Raw genomic sequence first — 27,279 nt, forward strand, 5'->3', positions numbered from 1 at the left:
GGAGGAGAAGAAGGAAAGCTCGAACAAATCCTCAATATGTTGATCTTCTTTTTTCTCTACGCACTCGAGGTCGGTTTCCATACCAGACAATCACTGAGTGCCTTGTCTTCTATCATGTGCACATGAACATAGTGTTAATTACACACACACAACTATACATGTCATATATTTTCATGCAATAAGTGCATCCATACCCATACCATATGTATTGTTTGTACATAGTACCAACTGTACACGTGTACCTAATATCAATGTCCATAGCATCACCTGCGTGACATATCCTTCATCCACGTGTTTTCAACCACATTAGTATTATGCCAAAAATTCTTTCAATTATTCATATTACCTTTAGGCAAGTTCGACCAAAACGTCCTCGATTTTTCAATTTGAAATTAAGGAATTTCATGGTCCTGTTTAATTTCTGCAATCTGACCATAAGTAAATAATTTTTTATGTCAAAGTATTCAGGTGCTTTTATTTAGCTAATCCTTTTCATGTGCTTTGTGGTTGCAGAATAATTTCAGCAAACTCATTCATACTACAAATTTATCACACCAATAACTTTGAGTTTTGGAATTTACTCACTCACTAAATTCAGTCTTAATTACCTCCACCCAATCATAAAGAAATATTTTAATATAGTATTACTTTCAATATTATACTTGAGGTTTAATAGCAACTTTTAGCCTCGTCTTTAGGAAAATTATTATTTGGTACTCAAAAGTACTCTACACATAAACTAGTTATGTCATACGCTTTATTGTTGCTCATTTTACACTTCTTCCAACATGTTGTTGGACATGAATAATTCTATGTATGTCTAAAAAACAATTGAACAATCAGTATGAAAATACATATATTTCCCATATACAAGTTATAAATGAAGGTTACAATATTCTCAACTCCACACCCTCCAAGTTTTTAGGCACTATGTGTACCAAGGTGTGAACCTAGGTTATTTACATGTTTACACTTCACCTTAAACATTAAATCACCCTCGAAAACAAAAGAATATAACTTATTTATCAATTACCAAATTTATTAACATGAATCCCCACGTCATTTATGTGATACTTGTTATGTTGTCCTATTCAGAACCAAACAACACTATTAATGCAATCTGAGTAGCATACTTCTTCAAGATTGTTTGATAGTGGTACAAAATATGCATTTCATATTATACGGTTTTCCATTTACTTGAATAAATTTCTAGATACCCAATATCTTTGTGCACAACAATCATGATTACCAGTGCCACTTAGCCATCATCTTCTTAGTTGTTGTATGATTTTTTATCCTCTTTCTTCCTCGTCTAGAAAATTTTATATGTACCATTTTACTTGATGCATGCATTATTTTACTATCAGCCTAAGATCCCTTGATTATCATAGATTGTATTAATGTGAAAAATTATGCTTCACTAAAGATTGGTTTATTAATTCAGATCAGCCATATTCTAAATCTAGTGTACTTCTTACTAGTCATTAGGCTGCATTTGAATTGCTCTATTTTTAATTCAAGTGCATAAGAACCACCATATAATTTTGTTTGTCATATAAATTTTATATATACACACAGATAATTTTAATCTTGTCTCTTCCCATATGAAGTACCTTTTCTAGATCTACAATCCTTCTACTGAAAGCATATTTTTCTTGCTTTAGATTGGAAAGATTCCTATTGTAAGATATCAGTCGAACTCCATCCATGTCTGGATGGGTATGCACATCAAGATTGTGAATTTTGTGGTTGCATTCTTTGAGTTGACACATTGGAGTTTGAGTAGACTCAAGAATGTGGCATTGAACTTGTATTTAATTTTGTCTTACCAATATTATTTGCGAGCCTTAGGAGTTGCTTTTACACTTCAATTATGTATTGGTACTTTTGGGTGATAGTCCCATTGACCTACTTATGAAGGTCATACCATTATTAATGTATGATGTCTTCATGCATACAATAAGTTGTATTTCATGTGTGCATACTCTTCACAAATCTGACCCTAGTTCAGTCTAGATTTGAACATATAATTTGTGCTTCTAATTTATATTAGTTACAATTATTTAGATATTGTTTTACTCAAAGACACATATAGGTCAAAACTATGCATGTCCAATGAAATATGCATATGTTACTCAATATAATAACTTGGTAAGGTTAAGTTACCTTCAATAGAATTTTCCCCAACAAGAAAAAATACATTCCAAAATGGATTGCATCATCAGATGTAGATGCACCAAATATTAAGTTGAAAGACAATTTTTACAAATACATAGTCTCATACAATGACCTATCCTTCATGATATTAATGATTTTGGAACCTTTATGAATAGATATCCTTAAACAAGACCTTTAGAAAATATTCTAGGATGGAACCCACTTAAGTAACCATCAACTTATGTTAATGTTGATAGTATGTCAAGGACTTCTTACCTGATGATTTATATAGTTTCCATTTATATACTTTTATTTTACCTAAGCTGGTTATATTCTTTACTCCTCTTATTTTGAGGCATTTAGTATTTGAACATTATCACTCCTCAATGATATATATATTCTTCTTACAAATGTACTACCTGTTATCAAATTGAATATCTCATTAATAAGTTAGAAATAATTAATTCCTACTTGTCTATGGTTGTAATTCTCCATTTGAGGAGTTTGTTCCTACATAATAGGAATTTAGTTTCTCCTAGTTTAGTGTGTGGTTGAGAGAATCTCTCAACCACACTACTGTACGTCTAAGATAGAATTCCTATCTTAAGACTACTGCTTGTATAAATATGTGTGTAATTTCCTCATTCAAAAAAATATAGAATATATTGCTGTGTGCTATTTTATCTTGGTATCAGAGCCTGTGAGGGCTTGGCCCCTCCTGGGCTAAGGAAATAAAGAGATTAACAACTTGGAGCTAAGTGTGGCTGCGTGGTGGCTCTGTGTCCGCCTGAGGGAGAATTGTGGATCGTTGCTTTCAGACTCATTGCTGGGGCCGTTGGCGCCCACCGTGGGGCGTTGTATCTCGTATGCCTGGAGGAGGTCGCATCAAGGTTGATCTGCCGGGTTCTGGTGGATTCAAGGTCTGAGGACTTTCTGTAACCTTAAACAGTGAAAGCTGGGAAGAACTATGCGCCTGGGAAGCAGATTTTGGAAGCGCATTTTTCAAGAGAAATTGAGCGTGGATCTAGTGCCATAGTCGCACCGATACAGTTCTTGCCTTATGTGTTCTTTATTTTTCGCCGGCGTGCCAAGTCTAGAGTCACGTAGCGCTGAGTCCACCGTGTGAGGAGGCTGTAGGAGGCCATTTTTTTTTGAAGAGCGACCATCGGTGCTTCTTGAATCACTGTCGTGTGAGAAGAGGACGGGTCTTGGATCGCTGCAACTTGAATTGTTGTGCTACTTTTGCAGAAGGCCTTTCTTTTTCTGACTGCCGCTGAGCTGCCACTTGTGGCAAGGAAAGGCATTGTCTTCGGCAAAGCATGGTGTGACAAGGGCTGAGAGCCGAATTTTTTGTTTGGCCTCGGAAGTTTTTTCTGCCCAACCGCATGGAGATCTGTTGGTAGATTGGGATCGATGTTAGGATCCTATGGTGGTAATCCGCAAGCGATATGTGTGTCCGGAGACTACAGAAAGAATGTAAGGAATCAAGCATTCAGGATTTGTAGGGTTGCAGATACTACCCGTTTTTGTTGAATTGTTTGTAGATTTCACCAGCATTCGATTGCCGGATCAAGTTTGGCAGAGGAAGGCAAGCTGGTCTTGAGATCTTCTACCTGTGTGGATCTGCCATGGCCGACGAGGAAGAGCACTATGAGGCCAATCTCTCTGCTGAATTATGGGGGGAAGCTACCTGGGAGCTTCAAGCCGGAGATTGCAGAGAGTTTGTGTGGCCATTGTCATTGACCAGATCTTTCCTAGAGAGAAATGTGCAGTCATGGACTTTTATGGTGCGGCCCAACATCATTAACAGGGATTTCATCATTATTCAACCATGGTTAAGCGTTGAATTCATGGAGCTCCAGAGCTGGAGTGAGAGAGTAAAGAGCCGTGAGCCGCTACCTGAGATTCTAAGGAGGGTTCGCAGCGTTTCTGGTGAGTCTGTGGAGTATCAGGCTATTCCTGTCGAAGGGGAGTCTTCCCATTAACGTTTCGTGCCTACAGATATGAATTTGTGGAGCAACAATGATTGTGTCTGCGTACAACATTGGTGTCGTTGTGTTTATAGCGTTGTGGAGTCGTTGTCTGCCTTGGATCTCTACAGTGGGAGCATTGGTTTAACTTCCCAGGGTCAAGCCAAAGAGTGTTTACGCCTCAATCGTCTGTGTATAAATACTATAGTGGATCGATCGTGGATCTGTCGGGTGTGTAGTGGATCTGTGTGGTGGCTGGTGGCATCAAGGCCTAAGTGGTGCGGTGAGCATGGAGCAGCAACTCGTTTGAGTTGTGGCTTGTTCCTGCGAATGGATCCGTTAAATTGGAATAGCAATAGCCCATTGAATTGGGTAGTCTTTGTGGGTGATTGTTTTTCTTGTCCTCCCTCAGCACGACAAAACAAATCTCGGTATATCGCCAACGTGTTTTTTTTGGGTAGACATTGATTGCCCGAGGAGAGTGGCAGATCAGGGATCGGTGATGAGGTATATTGCGCCTCTTCTAATTGCTTGAATCTGCGATTACCCGTGGTGTGGAAAATCTAGCGTGGATATTTTCAGCAATGGATCAGCTTCAGCAATGGATAGGCGATTCGAATATTTCGCTGGATCGCCTTCGAACCGTGGCCCTAAGGAATTTTGTTCTTGTTTCTTTTGAGATTATTTTAAGATTTTACCTTAAGGTCGTGTTGAAGGTTTGCTAAAACAAAACTTATCTGTTACGGTTAGGCTCTTCTTTGTTACGGCTGGGCTAGAAGCGCCTCTTATATAAGAGCTGGTGCATTACCTGTATATTCCGAGTAATGCCTGGTATATCAAAACTAGGGCCTGATGGACCTAGTATATTGGAAGGTAGAGGCGAGTCCTACATTAAGAGCAAAAGTAACCTTACAAAACCTTTGACATAGTCAAGGGAGGCTGTCATTCATCCTGGCAGCCTCCAATCCCTACGGCATCTTGCTGCAGATTATTCTCTGAGTTCTGGCGATAAGGGAAGCTATGAGAGCGAGCATGATTTAGCTGCTATGGCGCAAGATTTCGTGGAGAATGGAAGCTCTGGGCAGGATGGCGGTTGTTACAGCAGCGACAGTGACTTCAGCACAACCAACATTTTAAAGCTTGTAGAAAGTATTAAGGGTCTGAAGACTTCGGTGATGCCATTCGAGAAGGATTTTCTCTCTGTGATACAAGCTCTCATTTTGTCTAATAAAATTGATTTTGAGCTGTTGGAAAGTGTATTCCAAGAACTGGAGCAATGGCGTGGACTAGTGCCGCGTGCAACAATGGTTGATCAGTTTGACTTCAACCCATGAGGTGTGGCAACTTTGGATCTCCCATGACTCCAAAAGGCTTTCCTGATGGTAATCATAAATATCTTTGGTCATGATAAATGAAATATGTTTCTCAATTGTGTGTAAAGAATATCATGTTGTTTATAGATAATAGAATTGTCTTGGAATTGATTAACATATTGAGTCTAGCCAACTCAATATGATGTGTAGTGATTTGGATAGAATTGGCTACTCTAACGAATCACTTGTGTGGAATATGGAAATCCAAGATAACTATTAGACAGATGCCAAAGATAATGTTGAAGATGATATGAACAATTGAAAAGAGGAGGTAAAGGAGCAGCGACGACGTTTATGGTGGACAGCAAAATAGATGTTTGTTTGAGTCAGTGTGGTTTGTGGAATAGACTTCCTAGCATGTTATAAGCAAGACCAGTTGTTGTAATGGTCATTGTATGTACCCAGAAACTCCAAAATGTGGAATGACCACTTTGTAATGGTTTATGGTCAGCCTGAAAGCATCTTTTGTCATTGTAAAGTGAGGGTTGGTGGTGAGCCAGAAACCATCTATAGAGTTTTTTGTGGTTGAGGTGCCTTTGTGGTAGAATCGCCTCTGTGGCTTGAGATGCCTTTGTGGCCGAGTGTACATGAGAGCTTTGTGCTCAATTGAGCAGGTGGACTGCAGAACACCTAGCTCGGACTTAGATGATCTTTTAATTTTCTGAGTAGAAGGGGATCCGCGGGAATCCTCATCTTTGTTTGACGATTTGTGAGAGGAGGCAGATCAGAGAAGTTGTGGATCTATCCGATGGAGGCAGAATGTGTTTTGGAGGTTCTGTACATGCAATTCGCCTGATGGTGGTGGATTTCACTATCATGACAAGTAGTCATTAAGGGGGGGAGTTAGAAATAATTAATTCCTACTTGTCTATGGTTGTAATTCTCCATTTGAGGAGTTTGTTCCTACATAATAGGAATTTAGTTTCTCCTAGTTTAGTGTGTGGTTGAGAGAATCTCTGAACCACACTACTGTACGTCTAAGATAGAATTACTATCTTAAGACTACTGCGTGTATAAATATGTGTGTAATTTCCTCATTCAAAAAAATATAGAATATATTGATGTGTGCTATTTTATCTTAATATTGTGGGTATAACATCCCACTTTTGATGCAACAACCATACTTTACAATTATTACAAAGTTGTTTGTTTCTCCTACTCTACTATGAACATTTAAAACCCTGCAAGTATCATGGTATAGAGTTTATGTTCCCTCACAAGAGCATTCAACAATACCTTAAGTTTTTAAAAACTTTCACACATATAAGATGTAGAAGTTTAATATTCACATCATTCGATAAGTACGCACAATAACAAGTAACCAATTGAGGTTTGACCTTTTCTACTTATTAAATAATCAACATGTTAGTGGTTTGATATTTCCTTGCATTACTCTTTAATCCACCATAATTCATCATTGCAAAAATATTTGTTTCAGTGTATCCTTTCAGGGTTTCTCCTCCCCACATTGCTACTATAGCTATCCAAAGACTTTGAGAAATTCATTATAAGTGAAACTTAATTTAATTAATGAATTATAAGATAGATATAGTTTAATACTTGAAATTTATTGTATCTTTCAAGAATCCAATACCCCACATATTTTGAGTCTCTAATATATTCTGATTCTCCAACTTTGTTCATTTGTTAAGCTTGATTATGAATATCTAACATCTTAATCAGATTACTTTTTTTTTACTAAGTTTAATTGTGAGAATTTTGATCCATCCATGCATGTAAACATATCAATGAATCTCATTATAACCATGCAATGAGCCCTACATGAAAGTCATACATATATGTACACATAGATATCAATCACAACATGAGTTTAGAAATATCCACTCAGTGTATGCAATGAGAAGGCTAAACATACATCCTTCAAGCATAATGCAAATTAATTTTGAAGAACAAGTATTTATATTCTTATGAGATGTATAAAAAAAATTTATCTCATAGAAAATTGTACACCCACCTCTTTGTAGCTCGTTTATACTGCAATTGCACACACGTCATTTGCTCTTGTTTTTACGTGATGACCGCTCTATACCGAATAAGCTGAAACAACATTCTTGCCGTCAAGGAAATTATAATGAAGTATTTTAGTAAATTAACATTTAATAAAATTGAAACTGGTAATACTCTTACCTTAACAAGCATACAGATTTTGAACTTCCACTCTCTCGGAATTAAGGAACCACACCATGCATCTATTCTATTTAACCAATTTAACCATAATCACATTAGCTCATAGAAACCAATCTACTTATATAAATAACACATCAACACACAATCATAGAAAATGACCCCAACAGTATCTCAACAATAAATCAATATTGTACACTCAAAAAAATACATCAAACTTCAAGTTTAGAGATATACGACATGCATTAAACTCAACCCATGAAAAAATCTATAGAAATTATAATCTCTATAGTTGAATTTTAAATGCATTTGCAGTGAGCCTTTCTGCTTTTGAGATTAAGAATATAACTAGTCAAAAAACATTGAGGAATACAAGGTTGGGCCTTATTCCCTCAAAATGAAAAGGAATAGGCGACACCGCCTCATCTAATTTCACATGTAGCCAAAAAAATTTTAAGAGTGAATTTCTATAACAGATGTGCTGGTATTGGAGACTCATCGAATGAGTTTGTGTCTCCAGGGGACTCGAATAGCCACGGGACACACACTGCCTCCACCATTGTTGGAATTGTTCTGAGAAACACAAATCTTTATGGATTAGGTTAAGCTAGTGCCTGAGGTGGGGTAACAGGTTCAAGGCCGGCAGCGCACAACGTTGTTGGGGAGGTAACTGTAGGAACACAAATATTCTTCCGGCATTCGATGACGCCGACGTGATTTTTTTTTTTTTTTTTTTCTCCTCTCTTCTTCTATATTGACTATATTTCCCAGAATGTTCATATTGATACCATATGTTTCACCATTCTAATAAAGATCACTTCATGGAATTTACATCATTTTTCTTATCGTTAGCATGGTCTTTATATGTCAATCACAGTCACACGAAGATTACTTCATGTACACAATTTCATTTTATATGCGATTAATATCATTCAGGTGATTAGTAAAGTGTTCCCTTTATATTCTAATGTTTATGTTAAATGTTAATACTACAATTATATTAGCATATATTCACCTATTTCCCTTACATATATATCTATAGCTTATTTAGTTGTTCACCTTTTAAAGGACTGTAACTATAATATTCATACCCCATGAGATAATCATATTCGGAACTATATAACATATGGTCTTTGTGGAATACTCCAATCACCGTGCTTGTTTAAACATCTAAATTATTTTCTCAACCCACACTATTCTTTAGTGCTTCACGCATATAGTAATTTGTTCTAAAACTCACTGTAATGGTCATTAAAATATGTATTCTCTCCCTCTCTCTCCCTCTCTCTCTCTCTCTCTCCCTCTCTCTCTCTCTCTCGATCGATATATATATATATATATATCTACTAGATCAACAATGTGAACCTTTAGGTTCCAATTACTAGATTTCTTTACTATGTTCGACATCAACACTTCACATTACTATGCACATACTATATCCGGAGGAAGGAATTAGCATAGGAATTCAATATATTAATATTAGGAATTTTGATTTCTTTTTAAAGTAATACGAACCATAAAGACAAGGGAGTTGCCTAAGGAGGAGAATCCCATGCCTTGAGATTCTATATGAGTTGAAGCTCAACTACCCCAAGAGAGGAGTTTACACCCTAGAGCCATAAATCGTTGCATTTGACATGGATCGAAAGGACTTGGAATTTGTCTATTGAAAATTATTGATTTCAAATACTCGATGAGAGGACTTTTGGTTGCATATTGTTGAGGAACAACGCTTGGTCGAATATGTAGGAGACAAACACATCCGTAAGAATATTTGTTACAACATGCAGGATTGAAACCTTAATCACGATATATAATTGTCATATATACATCGAACTACTTTTCAAAATACATAACTTTTACAACCTCAGTTCAAAATTACTTTCGGATTCAAAAACCCCCCAATAAATCATTTGCAGATCCAGCTTCAAACCTTATGAATTCTAATATCTCAAGTCACTACTCTAGAGCTCATTGGAACATAAAATAACAACTCATTTATATCTTATAGAGGTGGATTGGCCCATAGGCCAAAATTCTTGAACTTAGAGCTCTGATACCATTTTTCACATACCTCCTTGACACCATATTAAAAACCACATACTATTGGCAGATACCTCCTTTACACAATATTAAACACAACATATTATGCTCCTTCGCTAAATTTAGCTTGGATTATATGCAATAGTTGTCCCATGCGTCTATATAGTCATCTCATAAACCAAGTTAACACATGCAATTCTATATATCACATCGCAAAGGGAAGAATCGATAATGATCATTCAAGATCCTGCACTCGATTTTCCTTCCTTTCAGGATTCAACACAAACATTAATGGAGACAATGTCATAAATACACTATAGCTATCATGTTCATAGTCCTATTGTCATAGTCAAAACTATCACTGACATATATCTTATGCAATGCCAATCATAGTGAATAAATAGTTAATATGACCTTTAGTGGATTCAATTCATGGTGCAAAAGGCCTAGCATGAATAACCTAAACCACTGACTGTAAGATGCAACCTTAAAAACATATTTATTCATCATCACTAGTTGTCTCATGCATCATTATTCAATCATCGTCCTACACAAGGATCATGCATGCAACTATACATATATGCTAAGAGAATTCGACAATATGCATGGTAAGGAACAACATACAGTACATCCCATGCAATGGAATCCAACAAGAGAAATGGAAATAATGTCACCTGGAAAACTGAGCACCACCACCCAACCTAGAACCGGCTTCCTCCAGTTCACCCCCGAGCCGACAGTTCTTGCCATGGACCAACTGCCTCTTGCTGATCTCTTCAACGAGTATTTAATACCCTCTTTCATGATATGGTTTCCATTAGCGAAATATTTCTTTTATGGATATTTTTATCCATTTCCCTAGGCTTTTCCTAGAAAATCTCGTCTTTATCTCCGGTGAGGCTTTTCTTGATAAAAGTTTGTCTTTCTCTCCCACACGACTTTTATGTTTTTCTTAACTTAGCATATTTCTCCAGCTAAGTAGCTTAATGGATATTTATCTCCAATCAATTAAGCTTATCTAGAATTGGATCTAGAAGTCTTATCATGAAGGAATTATCCCTTCCCATTCACCAATGGGATTTGGCAAGAATCTCATCTCTTGGTGTCTCGTTTTTCCAAGTGATTAAATTATTTTATTTAATAATAAAGTATTTACTTTCCTTGTTACACATCAGACCTAGCTTTTCTTAGCTTAGGTTAGCAGAGTTTTACATACAATGGAGGGGTGTTACAGAGGGAGACTCCTCTCCTCTGCCCGCAGTAAACTTCTTTGGCAAAGAAGCTAGGGGATGGTTTGTGCAGACAAGTGGAGAAAAACCATATCCATCACATCAATTTTGAGCATGTAGTTGAACTATTCTATTAGGTAGAAATAGGCTATTGATTTTTTTTAAGTAATATTTTTCTAATTAGAGTGAGTGACATTAAGGTGCTTATCTATATCGTTTAGTGAATATTAGAGGACAATGAAAATGTTGAGTTTATTTTGCAATAAGAAACACAAATCTACTAGATTTTGAAATTTACCCCATTTAAACAAATCCAAACACTATTATTCATTATCTTTTATATCAATTATCAATTAATATTGGTATGACAACCAACATTGTATATTGAGTTGTCTAAGTATAGTTGAATTCATATTTTAATGATGATGGGTTTTATCGCCAAAAAAAACTAAGCAAAATTTGGAAGAGTAAAATGTTATTCATGTTAGTTGAAGCATATTCAATGCATAATTTGGAAGAGTAAAATGTTATTTATGTTAGTTGAAACATTTATAGAGCAACGTCATTCAATGATTATAGTATGGAATTTTTAATTAGGCAAACCACAAACTTATGGATTAAGTCATAAAAACTTCAAAATGTCAACAAGGTAGCTTGTCGAAGACGAAATATAATTTTAATAGAAGGAAAGGTGAAACACAAACTCCACGAAAAGACTAACGACAAATCTAATGCTCTTTGTTAATTATAAAAAGACATCTTAGTTTTCATTGATTTACTTTAGAGACTTTTGTTTTGATAAAAGTATTTTTTTATTATGCTCTTTGTTAATTATAAAATCTAATGCTCTTTGTTAATTATAAAAAGACATCTTAGTTTTCATTGATTTACTTTAGAGACTTTTGTTTTGATAAAAGTATTTTTTTATTATGCTCTTTGTTAATTATAAAAAGGCATCTTCGTTTTCATTGATGTATTTTAGAGACTTTTGTTTTGATAAATTTTTATCTTTATTTTTTTTTAGTTATTGAAGCATAACATCCTTTTTTTTATTTGAGCAAAGGGCATTTTTGAATTTTGATAAAAGCTAAAAGTTGACTTTCAATAAAATTGGAATTTAAATTTTACATACCATTAGAATTTAAGCTTTCACTCTAATAGAAACGTTTGGAAATGATGGTCTTGAATCTCAAATGAAATTTTGCTGAAGTTAGAATTTTAATTTTGGAGGAATTTGAATTTTTCTTTCCACTTTTAAATTTGTGAAAAAAATTGAGAGTATTATTTTCACTTTGAAATATATCATGTTTGCACTCTTCCGAGGCTTAAAAATTAGTAGGGAAGACCCGTAACTTTAACAGAATGGAAAGTAGAGTTATCACTTCAATAAAGTGAAAATTTTATTTCGATGAATGATATTGAAGATTATTCTTGATACCTTTGGCTTAGAAATTTCTTGAAATTTTTGAGAGATTCAAAAACTCGAAAGAAAAAAACTTATTAAGGTAAAATTTTCATTATTTCAAAAAGAGAAACTTTAGGAAAGAAAAATTGAAGATCAAAAAAATAAAATAATGTGCTCCTATAAGTTAATAAAAGTTCAATGTGTGTTGAGGTCTCAACAAATGGACACATAATGGGAGAATCCATGAATTTTCACAACACACGTCAATTTTTTGAGTAACCAAAATGGAGACATCGCCATATATTGATAGAAAATTTATCTAGAATAGTTGGCCACACAAAGAATTTATTTAGTGGTGAAATCCTAGTTTTCCTAAATTCCCAAACTACAATAACTCATTAGCTAAAGAAAAGGAAGAACTTATAGAGTTATTATTTTAAAGCATGCTCCAATTTTTAAGTTGAATCCATGATCACAAAGCTAATTTTACCATGGACTTCAATATTCTTACGATGTTGCTCCACTATCCTTGAGTGTCCATAGCCCTCATGAATCCATCCTAGCATCACTAAACTTATTCCACTGGTAGGAGCATCCATATCCTTGATGAATTTATTTACATTTCCTTAAAAATTATAAACATCCTTTACTAACGCTTTGTTTTAAAATAATTCTTTAGAAATTATGGGATGAGGAAGTAGTGGCTCCTCTAGGATGTTAGGCATGATCCTTACTTATAAGAATTGATCAATCATTAGTAGGGTATAGAGATATCACCTCAACTATTACTTGTAAGCTCCAAACATTTGGCTTGTCTTATTCCATAAGTTTAGATGATATTAGTGTCAGTAAATGGAATAGTTTTAAACAACTAGTGCATTAACCAACAAGATGTGTATTAGTGTACTAAGGGGACTCAGTCTCCTTGATAGTTTTAAGTTCCACCATATATATGGACATTTTAAAATGATATTTGCAGGTTTCATTCATACTTTTTTCCTCTCTACTTATAATGAAGCAATGCATAACAAGTTTTCATGACTTAATGAGTGTGTCATAAGTTGACACTCTAGAAAAAATTAAATTTATTATTTATGATCAAAGGACATTTAGACACCTCTTTCAAAATTCAAAGCATCTCAAAAGCTTAAACTTAAACAAAATTATAAAAATTGTTTGTAGTGCATAGTATTATTTAAAGGCACTAACAATTTTAGGAAAAAAAATATTGAATTGAAAACTATTCATGCAATTTGTTGGAAAAACACTATTCCAAAAACAAAATAAACTCCTTTACGTAACTTTTTGGAAGTAATGCACCAAAGGAAATCAAATAATGATGTAAATCTGGGAAAAATTCATTTCTAGGAAAAATTCCAAAAGAATGGTTTTCTAACTAAGCTTAAGGAGTTGGCTAAAACATTATAGGTTTGAATACCTCTTGTTGATATCAAATATCCCTTAACACTACACTTCTATGTTTCATATTTGACATATCAACCCTTAAGCTCAAATCCAATCTCAAACTTATGTTATCCCGAGTCTCACTATACTACATTTTGAGGACAAACATTGATCAAGTTATGAATAGAGTCGAGCAAAGGAACTTACCATATTTTTTACACTTTCCCTTAAACTTATTTTAAGTTAATTTTTATGTTTATATGTGGGATTGGGTGCAACATTTTTCAATACATATATTTTAGTATTTGATGTCAATTTATGATAAAATATTTGAAAATAACATGTTTTAAAATGGGCAAGTTTGTTGGTGATTACAATAAAAGACAAATATTGTATTAATACATATTTTTACCATTTTTTCCAAATTTGAATTTCCACTTCAACTATTGAAGAATTTATATGGATTTGAGATCATTAATCAATCACCCAATATATGGAAAAAATCTTGGAGATTTTGAAGAGATTAGTTGTGAGTTGTTACCAAATATCTTGAATATATTATTTATTCAATACTTAGCAAATTGTTATAATCAGATGATAAACTTGTGGATATTCATTTAATATTTGTTATTTCAATTTCAAGTAAATTTTATGAATAAATAAGCATTTCTTCCCATTTCAAAGAGAACTCTTGGAGCATATGTCCATGTTATGATGTAATAGAATAAAAATTCTTAATATTTCCTTTTACATAGATCATGATTCTCTATCTTTAGGTGTAGTACGTTTTGATTTAATTTATGGTGTTATAGTTAATTTTTCATTTTCCTCTTTGGAGATTGAGCTCATTCCAATATATCATGGTGGGTATTTATTTCATTTAATATTGTTAGGAATTATAAGTTTAATTTGATTCATGAATTGTGGTGTGTTTAATTTCCATAGTTAAAATATTGAAGATTGAATACATAAATACAATTTGACTTATGACATTGAGAATAGAGTGAAATAAAGTTAAGTAACATATTTCTGTTTACAGTATGTTTTGACACCATCACAAAAAAATTCTTAAAGGAAATGAATTTTCTCTTATTTTGTAAAAGGTTGAGTAGTAATAAGCCTATTAAAAGGTATACAACCAGACTAATTTTTTAGGTCTACTACCAACTTTATTTTTTTCTCCCTTTGAAATTCTATTTATTCTAATGCCAATTCTAGACTAAAAAGTTGATTCAATACTATTGGAATTGTTTTGAAACAAATATATTCACTAAATTCTTACATTATTATTGGATGACAATATAATTTAATCTAAGCACATAGTGACTATAGCATGTAGGAGTCCCAAGAATTTCAAAAACTTGATATAACTCATAATAACACCTAAGAATTCCTCAAATGACAATATAATTTAACATAAGCACATAGTGACTATAGCATGTAGGATTCCCAAGTATTTCAGAAACTTGATATAACTCACAATAACACCTAATAATTCCTCAAAAATACCTTGCTTGAACAACTTAATTTTCCGTGCAATTTTATTAAGATATATTGGCACATATTGCTATTTGTAAGAAGGTTATCTCATTAAATAATTATCTAAGGATAGGGGTAGTAATAAATCATACAGGAAAACTTTTGAAATCAAAAGAAATGGATTTCGAATCCTCTCTAATCTGATAACAAAGGATGTGGGAAAAATTCATCAATAACTTTATTTTTTAATTCATTGTTTTTCTTAGAACAAGCATATCTTTATTCTTTTATTAAACTAAAATATTAACTTGGTTAATGATACATACCTAGTTTATTGTGGTTGTATTTAATTTAAGCTTCTAGATTCTAGTTACTTTCAATCAATATATATGTTGATCTTGTCACAAGTTATGCTTGTAATCATTAGTACATGTTTGTTAACACCCAATCCTCAAGATTGGGTGAATATAATGTAAATAGATAAATAATTAATATGAACAATCATCGGGAGATGAAGTGAAAAATCTCTCCCTCATGTATATAATGAAGACCTACCTGATGGAATAAGACACAAAAATCAATTTTGGTTGAGGAGTTACTGCCTGGTCTGACATGGTAGCAGAGCCAGCTCCCAAAATAGTTGTAATCCCCACTTCCTACTGCTCTCTGTCCACTGCCTACTACTCTTTGTCCCCTCCACAATCATTGTTGTGTGATGTACGCTGGCCTGACATGCGTTGAACTATCCTAATGAACTCCTGCTCTCACTCATAGTTATTCCTACTCTGCCTTCTATCCGCTGAATGCATACAGTTCTTTGCTATATGTTGTATGCTACTGTCAAATTTTTTTTGAACCATACGTTGGTTCGTTGAACTGTTTTGTAATGGTGAACCTGATGTGAACGTTGGTCCATTGGTAAACCTTTTTAAAGGTGAACCTCTGTTGCGTTGTTAATGGTGAACCTCTGCTGCGTTGATAAAGCTTTGTAATGGTGGAGATGCAGGGTACGAGTCTTCTTACGGTGAAGTGCTACGCATTAAGTTTTTTCAGTGCTTTGAAAATTTTAATGAAGCTAAGACTTTTTAGATTTCAATAACTGTTTCAGTTATCTGAATATTGCATGTGAGAAATTTGGTGGTGGGGCTTATGTCTATATAGTAATTTGCATGGAAGTGTAAGGCCCTTATTGTTTTTTGGAATTCGTGAGCATGTGGATTGCTACAGCAAGAGGAGGATTACCATGGAATGTCAATATATATACGTTTGCGTGAATCTGCAATGTAGTATGATTTATAAACAATGCTTGTAGCATGGACATACCTCACGTAGTAGTTATAGTTGCTCTAAGATACATAAGAATATATTTCTTGAAGAGATCTTGAACCTTGATGCAATGAGTTAAGGATTAGTCACACATATTGACAGTTGAATCTTCTGTCAAGTCATATCAAAAATATATTTCTTTGAATTGTAATTTTTAATTACCACCAGAAGTACAATTTTACTGTATATTGGCAGAAGTATTTTTCTATCAGCAGAAGTATTTTTTTTTATAGTATGAATTCAATCATATCTATTATGGGAATAGTTCTCATTGGCAAGGAGAACTATCCTGAGTGGTCCCGGATGATAAAACACGCCCTCATTTTCAATGAGTTGTGGAAAGGAGTGTGTGTCGAAGACAGAGACAATGAACCAAAACATCCTACCTCACACAAAGAGCTCGTCATTTGGGAGAACAAGAACAACAAAGCTTATGCATTAATCGCGGCATCTGTAAATGAAGAGGTGAGTCACCATATTTCGTCATTTTCAACTGCCTTTGAAGCCTTACAAAAGCTGAAATAACTCTATGACTAACATTCATCACTTGAAGTTGTTCAACTCATGATTAAACTCTTCACTCTTGAACTGCAAAATAATGATCCTCTTGCTCTTGCATCTGAAGTAAAGTCTATAATTCATGATATCAAATCCACTAAGGTTGAATTGGATATTCCTCTTATCGCTTTTCTCAAGGCACTTTATCCTACTTACTCCAATTATCTTGAGTCATTGCAAGCAAATGGAAATCTCAAAGATATCACCTTTGACTCTCTTGTGAAAAAGTTTATTGAAAGAGAGAAAGCTTTTGGAGAGAAGACAGCCCCTGAATCTTCTGAAGAGGCTGTGTGCCTTGCTCATAAAGAAAAACATCCAGCTCAAGATTCTTCAAGAGGAAGAGGTGGTCGAAGAGGAAGAGGAAGATATTTCAGAGGTGGGGGGCAGACATTCTCAAGGAGAAAAGGCAGATTTGCATTGCATTCGCTGTAAAAGAAATGGATCACATGATGATTCTACATGCAGGCTACCATGGGATAAAATTGAGCAGCAAAGAAACCAACAGAAAGGTAAAACTAATGATACAGACAAAGGTAAAGCACCTGAATCCACTCACTATGTTGTGGCACAATGTGACATTGGAGTAAATGAAGATTTATTTAATGCTTCACTTGCTTCTTGGAAAAATGATTGGTTACTTGATTTAGGAGCAACCTGCCACATGACTCATAGAAAATATTTTTTTGAAGAATTTACTGACAATGTTGATGGAGCAGTATACTTTGCAGACCAATCAAAAATCAAGCCATCAGGGCTTGGCACAATCAGGCTTAAATTTCTTGGTCTTCCAGACTTTCTTCTGCACCATGTTCTATATCTCCCACAGCTAAAGAGAAACTTGCTGTCCTTGGTTCACATCCGCCAGCAAGGTCACTCCATTCATATGTTTGATGGCAAGCTTGAGGTGAGAAAAGCATCTGACCACTCACTTGTCAGGATGGGAATAGAAGAAGAAAGGCTTCTCAAGCTGCAAGGAACCTCTGCTCGTGCAAAACATTTTTAATACAATTCTCATCATGAAGAAGGTACTATTCCATCAAGTTTATTATGGCATGCTAGATTTGGACATTTGAATTATGACAACCTCCACTTGTTGGAGAAAAATGGTGTTGCTGGTTTGCCTACAATTCCTAGGAAACTTAAGCAATGCGATGCTTGCATTCTAGGAAAGCATAGCAAACAGTATTTTCATGATTCACATTCAAGAGAACATAGAAAAATTGAACTCATTCATTCAGAATTATGTGGTCCAATTCCTGCTCCTTCTACAAATCGAAATAAATATATGATGACATTTATTGATGACTACACCAGAATGTGTTGGGTTTATTTTTTGAAGAACAAATCTGATGCTTTTCAAACATTCAGGAATTTTCATAAATGGATTGAAAATGATGCACAATCTCATATTGGGTCTATTCGCACTGATAATGGAAAAGAACACACATCAAATGAATTTGAAAACTATCTTTGCCAACATGGGATCAAACATCAAACAACTATACCTTATAATCCCCAACAGAATGGTGTAGCTGAAAGAATGAATAGGACAATCTTAAATATGGTACGATCCATGCTCTTCTTCAAAAATGTAAAGATAATGTTTTGGGCTGATTCTGTTCTATGTGATGCATATATAAAGAATAGATGTCCATCTAATGCTATTAGAAACAAGACTCCATATGAAATGTGGTATGGATATGTTCCTTCGGTAAAGCATCTCAGGGTCCTTGGTTCCACCTTTTATGCTTTGATACCAAAGGTACATATAAACAAACTTGGTGCTAGAAGTCATAAGTTTATCTTCTTGGGGTATTCAAACACCTCCAAGGCATACCATCTCTATGATGAAGTAAATAAAAAGTTTGTTGTATCTAGAGACGTAATTTTTCTTGAATCATCCAAAAATGACAGTGTTGTTGAGTGACAACTTGATCACTTGGATAGATTCGCAAAAGAAAAATCATTTCAATAATTTGATAATTAGATTCCACATCTTGAAGGGGGGATTCCTATACTAGATCAACATGTGGAATCTTCTTCTGAGGAACACTCTCCCCCGCATGAAACTCCAACAACAGATGATGCTTTAAGTGATGTGATTGATAGAATTGGGAAACTCAATCTTGATTCAGTCCCAACTCAATCAGCGGAGCAGCCTGGACCATTTGAAAAAGGTCCCCCAAAGTGGCTGACAAAGACACTTGAAAGTGTTCATCCTGATGAGGTTGGAAAGACAAGAACTAGAAATTCAAACCGGCAAAATGGAGGTGATGTGGATGACTCTAATTCACCTGTTGATATGGATGTTTCTTATGATTGTGAATTGAAATTGTCTACAGTTTCTGAACCAACTTCATTCAAAGAAGCTGCTTCTCATGATGAATGGAAAGAAGCGATGCAAAAGGAGTATGATACCCTCATAAAGAACGTCACTTGGAAGCTGGTTGATCCTCCATTAGGAACTAAACCAATTGGCTGCAAGTGGGTCTACATGAACAGGTATAAAGCTGATGGCTCACTTGACAAGCACAAATCTAGGCTTGTGGCAAAAGGTTTTGCACAAAAGGAAGGGGTCCATTATGAGGAGACTTTTGCCCCCACACAAAATGGGCTACCATCCAGACACTTTTTTCCCTAGCAGCTTATAATGGTTGGAAAGTCCATCAATGGATGTAAAAACTGCTTTCTTAAATGGAGTTCTAAAAGAGAATGTTTTTATGTCTCGGCCTACAAGATTTGCTATGAAAGGACATGAACATAAAGTATGCAAACTTGTGAAGTCCTTGTATGGCCTCAAACAAGCACCGTGAGCCTGGTATGAAAAACTAACTCAGCATCTTCTGAAACTCAATTTCAAACATTATGATCTTGATGATGCAACTTTATTTGTCAAGAAAGTTGGCAAAACAGTTGTATATCTTGTGGTATATGTAGATGATCTTTTGATGACAAGGAACAATGAAAGCTACATTGCATCCATAAAGAAGGAATTGGGGAAAAGTTTTGAAATGACTGATTTTGGCTATGTTCATTACTATCTTGGCATTGAAGTAACCCAACATCTGAAGTCCATATTCTTTCTCAAACGAAATACATTGGATATCTATTGAAAATGTTTGGCATGACAGAATGAAATCCTCTTACTACTCCAATGGAATAAAACTTAAAGCTCACATCTATTGAAGGAAAAGAATTTGAGGATGCAACAAAGTATAGACAACTTGTAAGAAGTCTCAACTACCTAACTACTACCAGACCAGACATTTCGTTTGCTATTGGAATCCTCTCCAGGTTTATGCAAAAGCCTTGTGAGGGACATTGGTCTACTTCAAAAAGAGTTCTAATGTACTTGAAGGGAACTCAAGACTTTGGAATCAATTTTACACAGGTGGACGACTTCAGCTTGATTGGATACTCTCATTCAGACTTCGATGGAGACAAATAAATTGGGCTATCTACTTCAGGATATGCTATGAGTCTTGGATCAGGAGCTGTCTCCTGGAGATCAAGCAAACAATCAGTTCCAACAGATTCCACAACAGAAGCAGAATACGTGGCAGCAGCTGAAGAAACAAAAGAAATTGTGTGGCTTAGGAATATTCTTGAAGATTTGCAGGTAAAACAAGTACAATCAACTCCACTCATGATTGACAATACCTCTGCAATAAAGTTGGCCAAGAACCCAAAGTTCCATGATCAAATGAAGCACATCAATACTAAATATCATCTGATTCGACATCATGTTGAGGCCAAAACAATCCATCTCTGTCATTGTTCCACTAATTAGCAAATTGCAGACATCTTCCCCAAAGCGCTTGGAAGAGAAAAGCTTGAACGATTCAGAATGATGCTTGGACTCACCAACATCCCTTCATATTAAGGGGGGGAATGTTGACACCTAATCCTCAGGATTGGGTGAATATAATGTAAATAGATAAATAAGTAATATGAACAGTAATCGGGAGATGAAGTGAACAATCTCTCCCTCATGTACATAATGAATACCTACCTGATGGAATAAGACACACAAATCAATTTTGGTTGAGGAGTTACTACGTGGTTTGACAATGTTTACATGGGTTTGTCATAATTAAGCTTATCATTTTTTGTTGTTTTCAACTAGCATGAGGGTCCATCTTTTTTTATTGTTCTTGATGTCATTAATACCTAGATAGGGATATCAATGGCTATTAAATCACTAGGAAAATCCTAGTCATTCAAACCCAAATAAAAAGCTTACAAGAAACATCGATAAAATTGCATAAAATGATGGATAAACCCAAAATTAAACAATTACTCCCTTTGAATGCCAATTTTTTAATATATTTCAATTACTCAAGAATTTAAATGAATCATATTCTAGGTTTAATACTTTTTCTATAGAAAATACTTTTATAATGGTTAGATAACCATCAACTATATTAGAGGAGCTATTGCATAGAGTTCTTAATTTCTCCTCAGGTTTAAGTAGATTTGACTTTCTACAAACCGTGCATATAGCAAGGGGGTCCATCGCTAGGCTATCACTAGAAGGGAGAATCATAAAATAATTCTTCTTAGGCCAGAGAGCATAGGTGCATTTCCTCTCCTGAAAACAATGGAAGAGGATCAGGAAGGGGAGTGCGATAGGGTAGGGAAGAGGGATTCATGGATAGAGGGCTCCACAAGAGTCGAGGAGAGTCCATCTAGGAGTGGGGAGGGAGGAAGAGGTACCAATAGTAGAGTAGATATGGGTCTTAAGAGAAATAACATGAGAAAATAATCGGAGGGCGAGAGGGGATTATTGACTTATTGGTTGGAAGGTTGTCAAATAAAACCTATGATGGAGAGTTGCACGTACTTGAACCTATAGAGATCCCCTTTGAGTGAGGAGTTCTTGAAACCTTATTGATAGGAGAGAATTGCTCTAGAGAAATGTTCTGATCCACTTTGTAGGGCCCCATTTGGGTCAATCTTTCTAAATGTGTCCAACTTCGTGACAACAATGACACCTAAATAGAATCTTTGAGTAATCCAATTTTTGTACCTAGACTAACCATCTAAGGAAATATCCACATTAGTAATGAGACTGTCATGGATGCATACATCCACTTTGATTTAGATGATTTTTTGCTCCTCTACCTTCGACCACATCAACAAAAGCATTGCATGGTAAAACAAAACTAACACTCACTAGATTTGTTTCCAACATAGACATAAGCATTGTAAGGTAAAATGAATATAGTGTAAGAAAAAACACAATAAAAAGAATTGTAGGGTAAAAAATGCAGTGCGTTTTAGATTTTTTTCTAACACACAAAAGAAATGCAGAGTAAAACAAATTTAGTGCATGTTAGATTTGATTCTAGCACAAACACAAGTATTGTAGGAAAAACAAATCTAGGACATGCTATATTTGTTTCCAGCACAAACACAAGCATTGTAGGGTAAAACAAATCCATCACCCACTAGATCTATTTTTAGCACCAACACTAGCATTGTAAGGTAAAACAAATTTAGCACCAACTAGATTTGTAACACAAACAAAAACAAAGGTGTTGCATGGTAAAACATATCTAGCATGTGTTAGATTTGTTTCTACCAAAAATAAAAGAATTTTAGATTAAATAAAATCTAACATATGTTATATTTGTTTCTAGCACGAAAGAAAGCATTGTAGGGTAAAGCAAATCTAGGGGTTGAATAAACAAAAACATTTTAACGTAAAACAAATCTAGTGCAGGTATAAACGCACACAAAAGCATTGCGGGCTAAAACAAATCTAGTGCTAGGATTTTTTCTAGCACAAACACCAACATTGCAAAGTAAAACAAATCTAACATGTGCTAAATTTCCTTTTAGCATAAACACAAACATTATAACATAAAAAAATATAGTAAGTGCTAGATTTGTTTGTTGCCCAAATAAAAGCATTGCAAGGTAAAACAAATCTAGCGTGTGCTATATTTGTTTATAGCACAAACGTGAGCATTACGTGGTAAAAAAAATCTAGAGTGTGTTAGACTTATTCTAGCACAAACACAAGCATTTCAGGGTAAAACAAATCTAGCACTAGCTAGATTTGTTTCTAGTGCAAAAACAACCAGTGTGAGGTAAAACAAATTTAGTGTAAGACAAAATAAAGAAGCATTGTAGGGTAAAACAAAAGCATAGAAGCAAGCATTGCAAGTTAAGACAAATATCATGCATGTTAGATTTGTTCCTAGTACAAACAAAAGCATTACAGGGTAAAACAAATTTAGTGCATGCTAGATTTGTTACTAGCAAAATCCAAAATTAGAAAAATTTTGAGGTCTAAAATGGCCCTCCAAAGAAAAATGTACAACCAAAATAAAATTTATAAGAACCAATAGGATTAAAGAAGATGATGTCAACTATAGGGGATGATTCACCATTTTTGGAGTAAAAAAATAAAAAGATTAAAAAATAATAAAATAATAAAACTACTTTCTAAACTTGTATTTTCAACTTATATGCTTAAGGTTTTACTCAAATTTCAGGCGGGAGTACTTGTTGGATGAAAAAATTAATTCCTCATCTAAGGAATACCCATGTTGGAAACTTTTGATGGACCTTGCTACACGAAAAATAAGAAATACATAAGCTATGATTGCAATCACATTTTTCATGTATTTCTCATTTTTCATTTAGAGGGTTCATCGAAAGTATGCAACATTGGTAATCATTAGATGGCAAATCCAATTTTGCATCCAACGAGTGTTCCTGCTCGAAATTTGAGTAAACGCATAGGGAGATAAGTTGAAAATACGAGTTGAAAAATAATACATACATATATATATATATATATATATATATATATATATATATATATATATATATATATATATTTTCTATTCTTCCTCTAAAATTTGATGATATAGTGTAATGTTATTTTATTATTTCCACTATTACTTTATAATTTTCTTAAGAGGCCCATTTTAGACTTCAAAATTCCTCTAATGAGCATTACAAGGTTAAAACAAATCTAGCGTGCGTTAGATTTATTTCTAAGAAAAATAAGACATTGCATAGTAAAAAAATGTAATGTGCACTAGATTTCTCTCTACCACAAACACATACATTGTAGGGTAGAATGAATCTAGTGGGTGCTAGATTAATTTCTATCATAATCACAAGCATTTCAGGGTAAAGCAATTTTTGTACATGTTAGCTTTTTTTTTTTCTAGAACAATCTCAAACATTCACTACAACACAAAGGGGGGTTTTGAGACAATATTTAAGACAATTTTTGAGTAAATTGTCTTAACTTGAGACAAAAGAAAACTTGTGTATTGTCTCAAATATTGTCTTTAAGTGGGTGTCTCAAATTAAATTGTTTTAAAATATTGTCTCTATAAAGACAATATATAACACAAACCTTTTTGTCTCCATAGAGACAATTTCATCTTCATTTTTGACTCTCAAGAGAAAATTTCATTTTTATCTCTCCAGAGACAATAGTTGGGATTAAAGACATATTGTCTTTAAGGAAACAATGTCTTTGATCCTAACTACTGTCTCTCAACAGACAATAAAAAATTACATTCAAAGACAATACAACATCAATTTTGTCTCTTTAGAGACAATATAAAATAATGAATCTAGAAAAATATCTCACCATTGAAATAAACCAACATTAAAATTCAAAATAAACTACAATATCATTGATTATTTCATATTAGGACACAGTGGTATCGAACCACCAACCTTCTCCTTATAAAGCAAGTACTCTCCCATTGAGCTAGCATACTTTAAAGATTCACAATAAAAATAACAATAAAAATAATAGCTATTAAAAACAATTTGGTTAAACAAAATAATAATACAATTAAAATTCACTTTTAGGAAAATTCAACTCAAAAATAACCACCTAAGAAAAAATCAATAAAATAATAAAATAATCTAATGTAGACAATTTTTTAATATTTCATTTTTATTATTTTACTTTTACTAAAATTACCCAAATAAATATCACTTTTATCAAAATAACTCTATATAACACATATTTCATTAAATATGGAAGTATTCAGTGGATCTAGAATTTAGAACTTTAACTAAATTAAGTTTTTTCAAAATGAGGAATTAGAAAGTCACTTAATCCACTAATTTTAATGTAGATATTCACCATTTTTGTGTAAAAATTATCATGATAAACTTTATAAAACAAATTTATATAAACTTGCTAAAAAAAATATTTCACATTTTAATCTTGGATTCCTTACATTATCTATTTTAATATTTTTTATGGTTTATAGTAAAAAATAAGTTTGTTAAGGTTATTTTATGAAAATAATGATGCATATGTTACTATTATTAATCCATTTAATTATAATCTGATATAGTAAATATCATGTATGTGAAAAGTCATGATTATTACTAAGGCAGTGTTGGCACAATTTAAAAGTCTATCACCTTTGCAACACTAGTTATATTATGGTTGAAGATTAAAAAACCCTCAAAGCATCGAGTTTATACTCATATTAGAATTAAATTTCAATATATTTGTGACGGTACCAACCTTTTTGATTGTTTAACTAAACAAAATTATGATGATATTGAAACACTTCTTTTAATGCTTTTTCAGCATAACAATAAAATTCAAAATAACTTTTAATAATATCTTTTTATCTCCTTATTTACCATAGTTGGTCTTAGTGGATGATAATCATCATTATCACCATCATAATTACATACTATTGTAGAAAGTTTGCACCATTTTAGAGTTGAGGAGAAAAATAAATTTATGATCAAATTAAATGTTGAATGTGAGTAGTAGCATAATTTATTTTTATTTATTAGTTGTATGCTTATGTTAATAAAGAAGTTGATTGAGGCTCGCTTTATGAATAATAGATTAATATGCAAGATATATATTAAGTATAAAGTTATTTAATGACAAATGTAATTTTTGGTAATGTGTCCAATATATACCATTATTTAGAACTTTAACTAGATTATATTTTTTCGAAATGAGGAATTAGAAAGCCACTTAGTTCACTAATTTTTATATAGATATTCACCATTTTTTGTGTAAAAATTATCATGATAAACTTTATAAAACAAATTTATATAAACTTGAAAAAGAAAATATTTCACATATTAATCTTGGATTCCTTACATTATCTATTTTAATATTTTTATGGTTTATATTAAAAAGATATGTTTGTTAAGGTTATTTTATGAAAATAATGATGTGTGTGTAACTATTATTAACCGATAATCCGATATAGTAAATATCATGTATATGTTGATTTACGATTATTACTAAAACAATGTTGGCACAATTTAAAATTCAAAATAACTTTTAGTAATATCCTTTTACCTTCTTATATACCATATTTGGTCTTAGTGGATGATAATCATTATTATCACCATCATCATTACATACTATTGTAAGAAGTTTGCACCATTTTAGAGTTAAGGAGAAAATATTTTTTTAGGATCAAATTAAATGTTGAATATAATTTATTTTTATTTATTATTTGTACTTTTATGTAAGAAACGAAGTTGGTTGAGGCTTACTTAATGAATAATATATTAATATGCAAGCTATATATTAAGTATAAAGTTATTCAATGACAAATGATCATAGTAATGTGTCCAATATATACCATCATAGATCCATTTTAAGTGGTGAGCAATCCAGCAATCCTTAGGTTGACTTAAAGCGACATGCTCGTAAGTAATGCGCGTCACATCTTCTTCTGTTCTGTCTGTCTTCAAATAGTGATTTGAAGGTAATCAATAGAGCACATAGCTCAGGTCAAATCAGGACAAATCATACTTATTGTGCAGATGTAGGGATCAAATTTCAAGTGCAAACACATTTAGAGTGAAAGATACAATGTGTTATTTTTAATTGTTGAAACTATATTTTTGAATGCTAAATAGAGTATATATATGAACAAATAATAATTTTAACAATAAGAAACTTTTTTTTATATATATAGATATATATGAAGTTGATATTGACATAAATTAGTTAACATAAATCTTCAATAGTTACGTTTGAAAATTATAATATTTAAACCTCTGATTCACACATTTTTTTTTACTTCTAATTACTCTACAAAATATTCTTTTTTTATATTTTTCTATTTAGAACATAATTTTTATTTTAAACAGGCACAGACGGATAGACAAACTTACACATCCCCCCATATTGGGCTATAAAATGATCCTCTCGT

Source organism: Pinus tabuliformis, chromosome 7, assembly GCF_031772625.1.
Source record: "Pinus tabuliformis cultivar Carrire ecotype Pingquan chromosome 7, CPIR1, whole genome shotgun sequence".
Taxonomy (NCBI): domain Eukaryota; kingdom Viridiplantae; phylum Streptophyta; class Pinopsida; order Pinales; family Pinaceae; genus Pinus; species Pinus tabuliformis.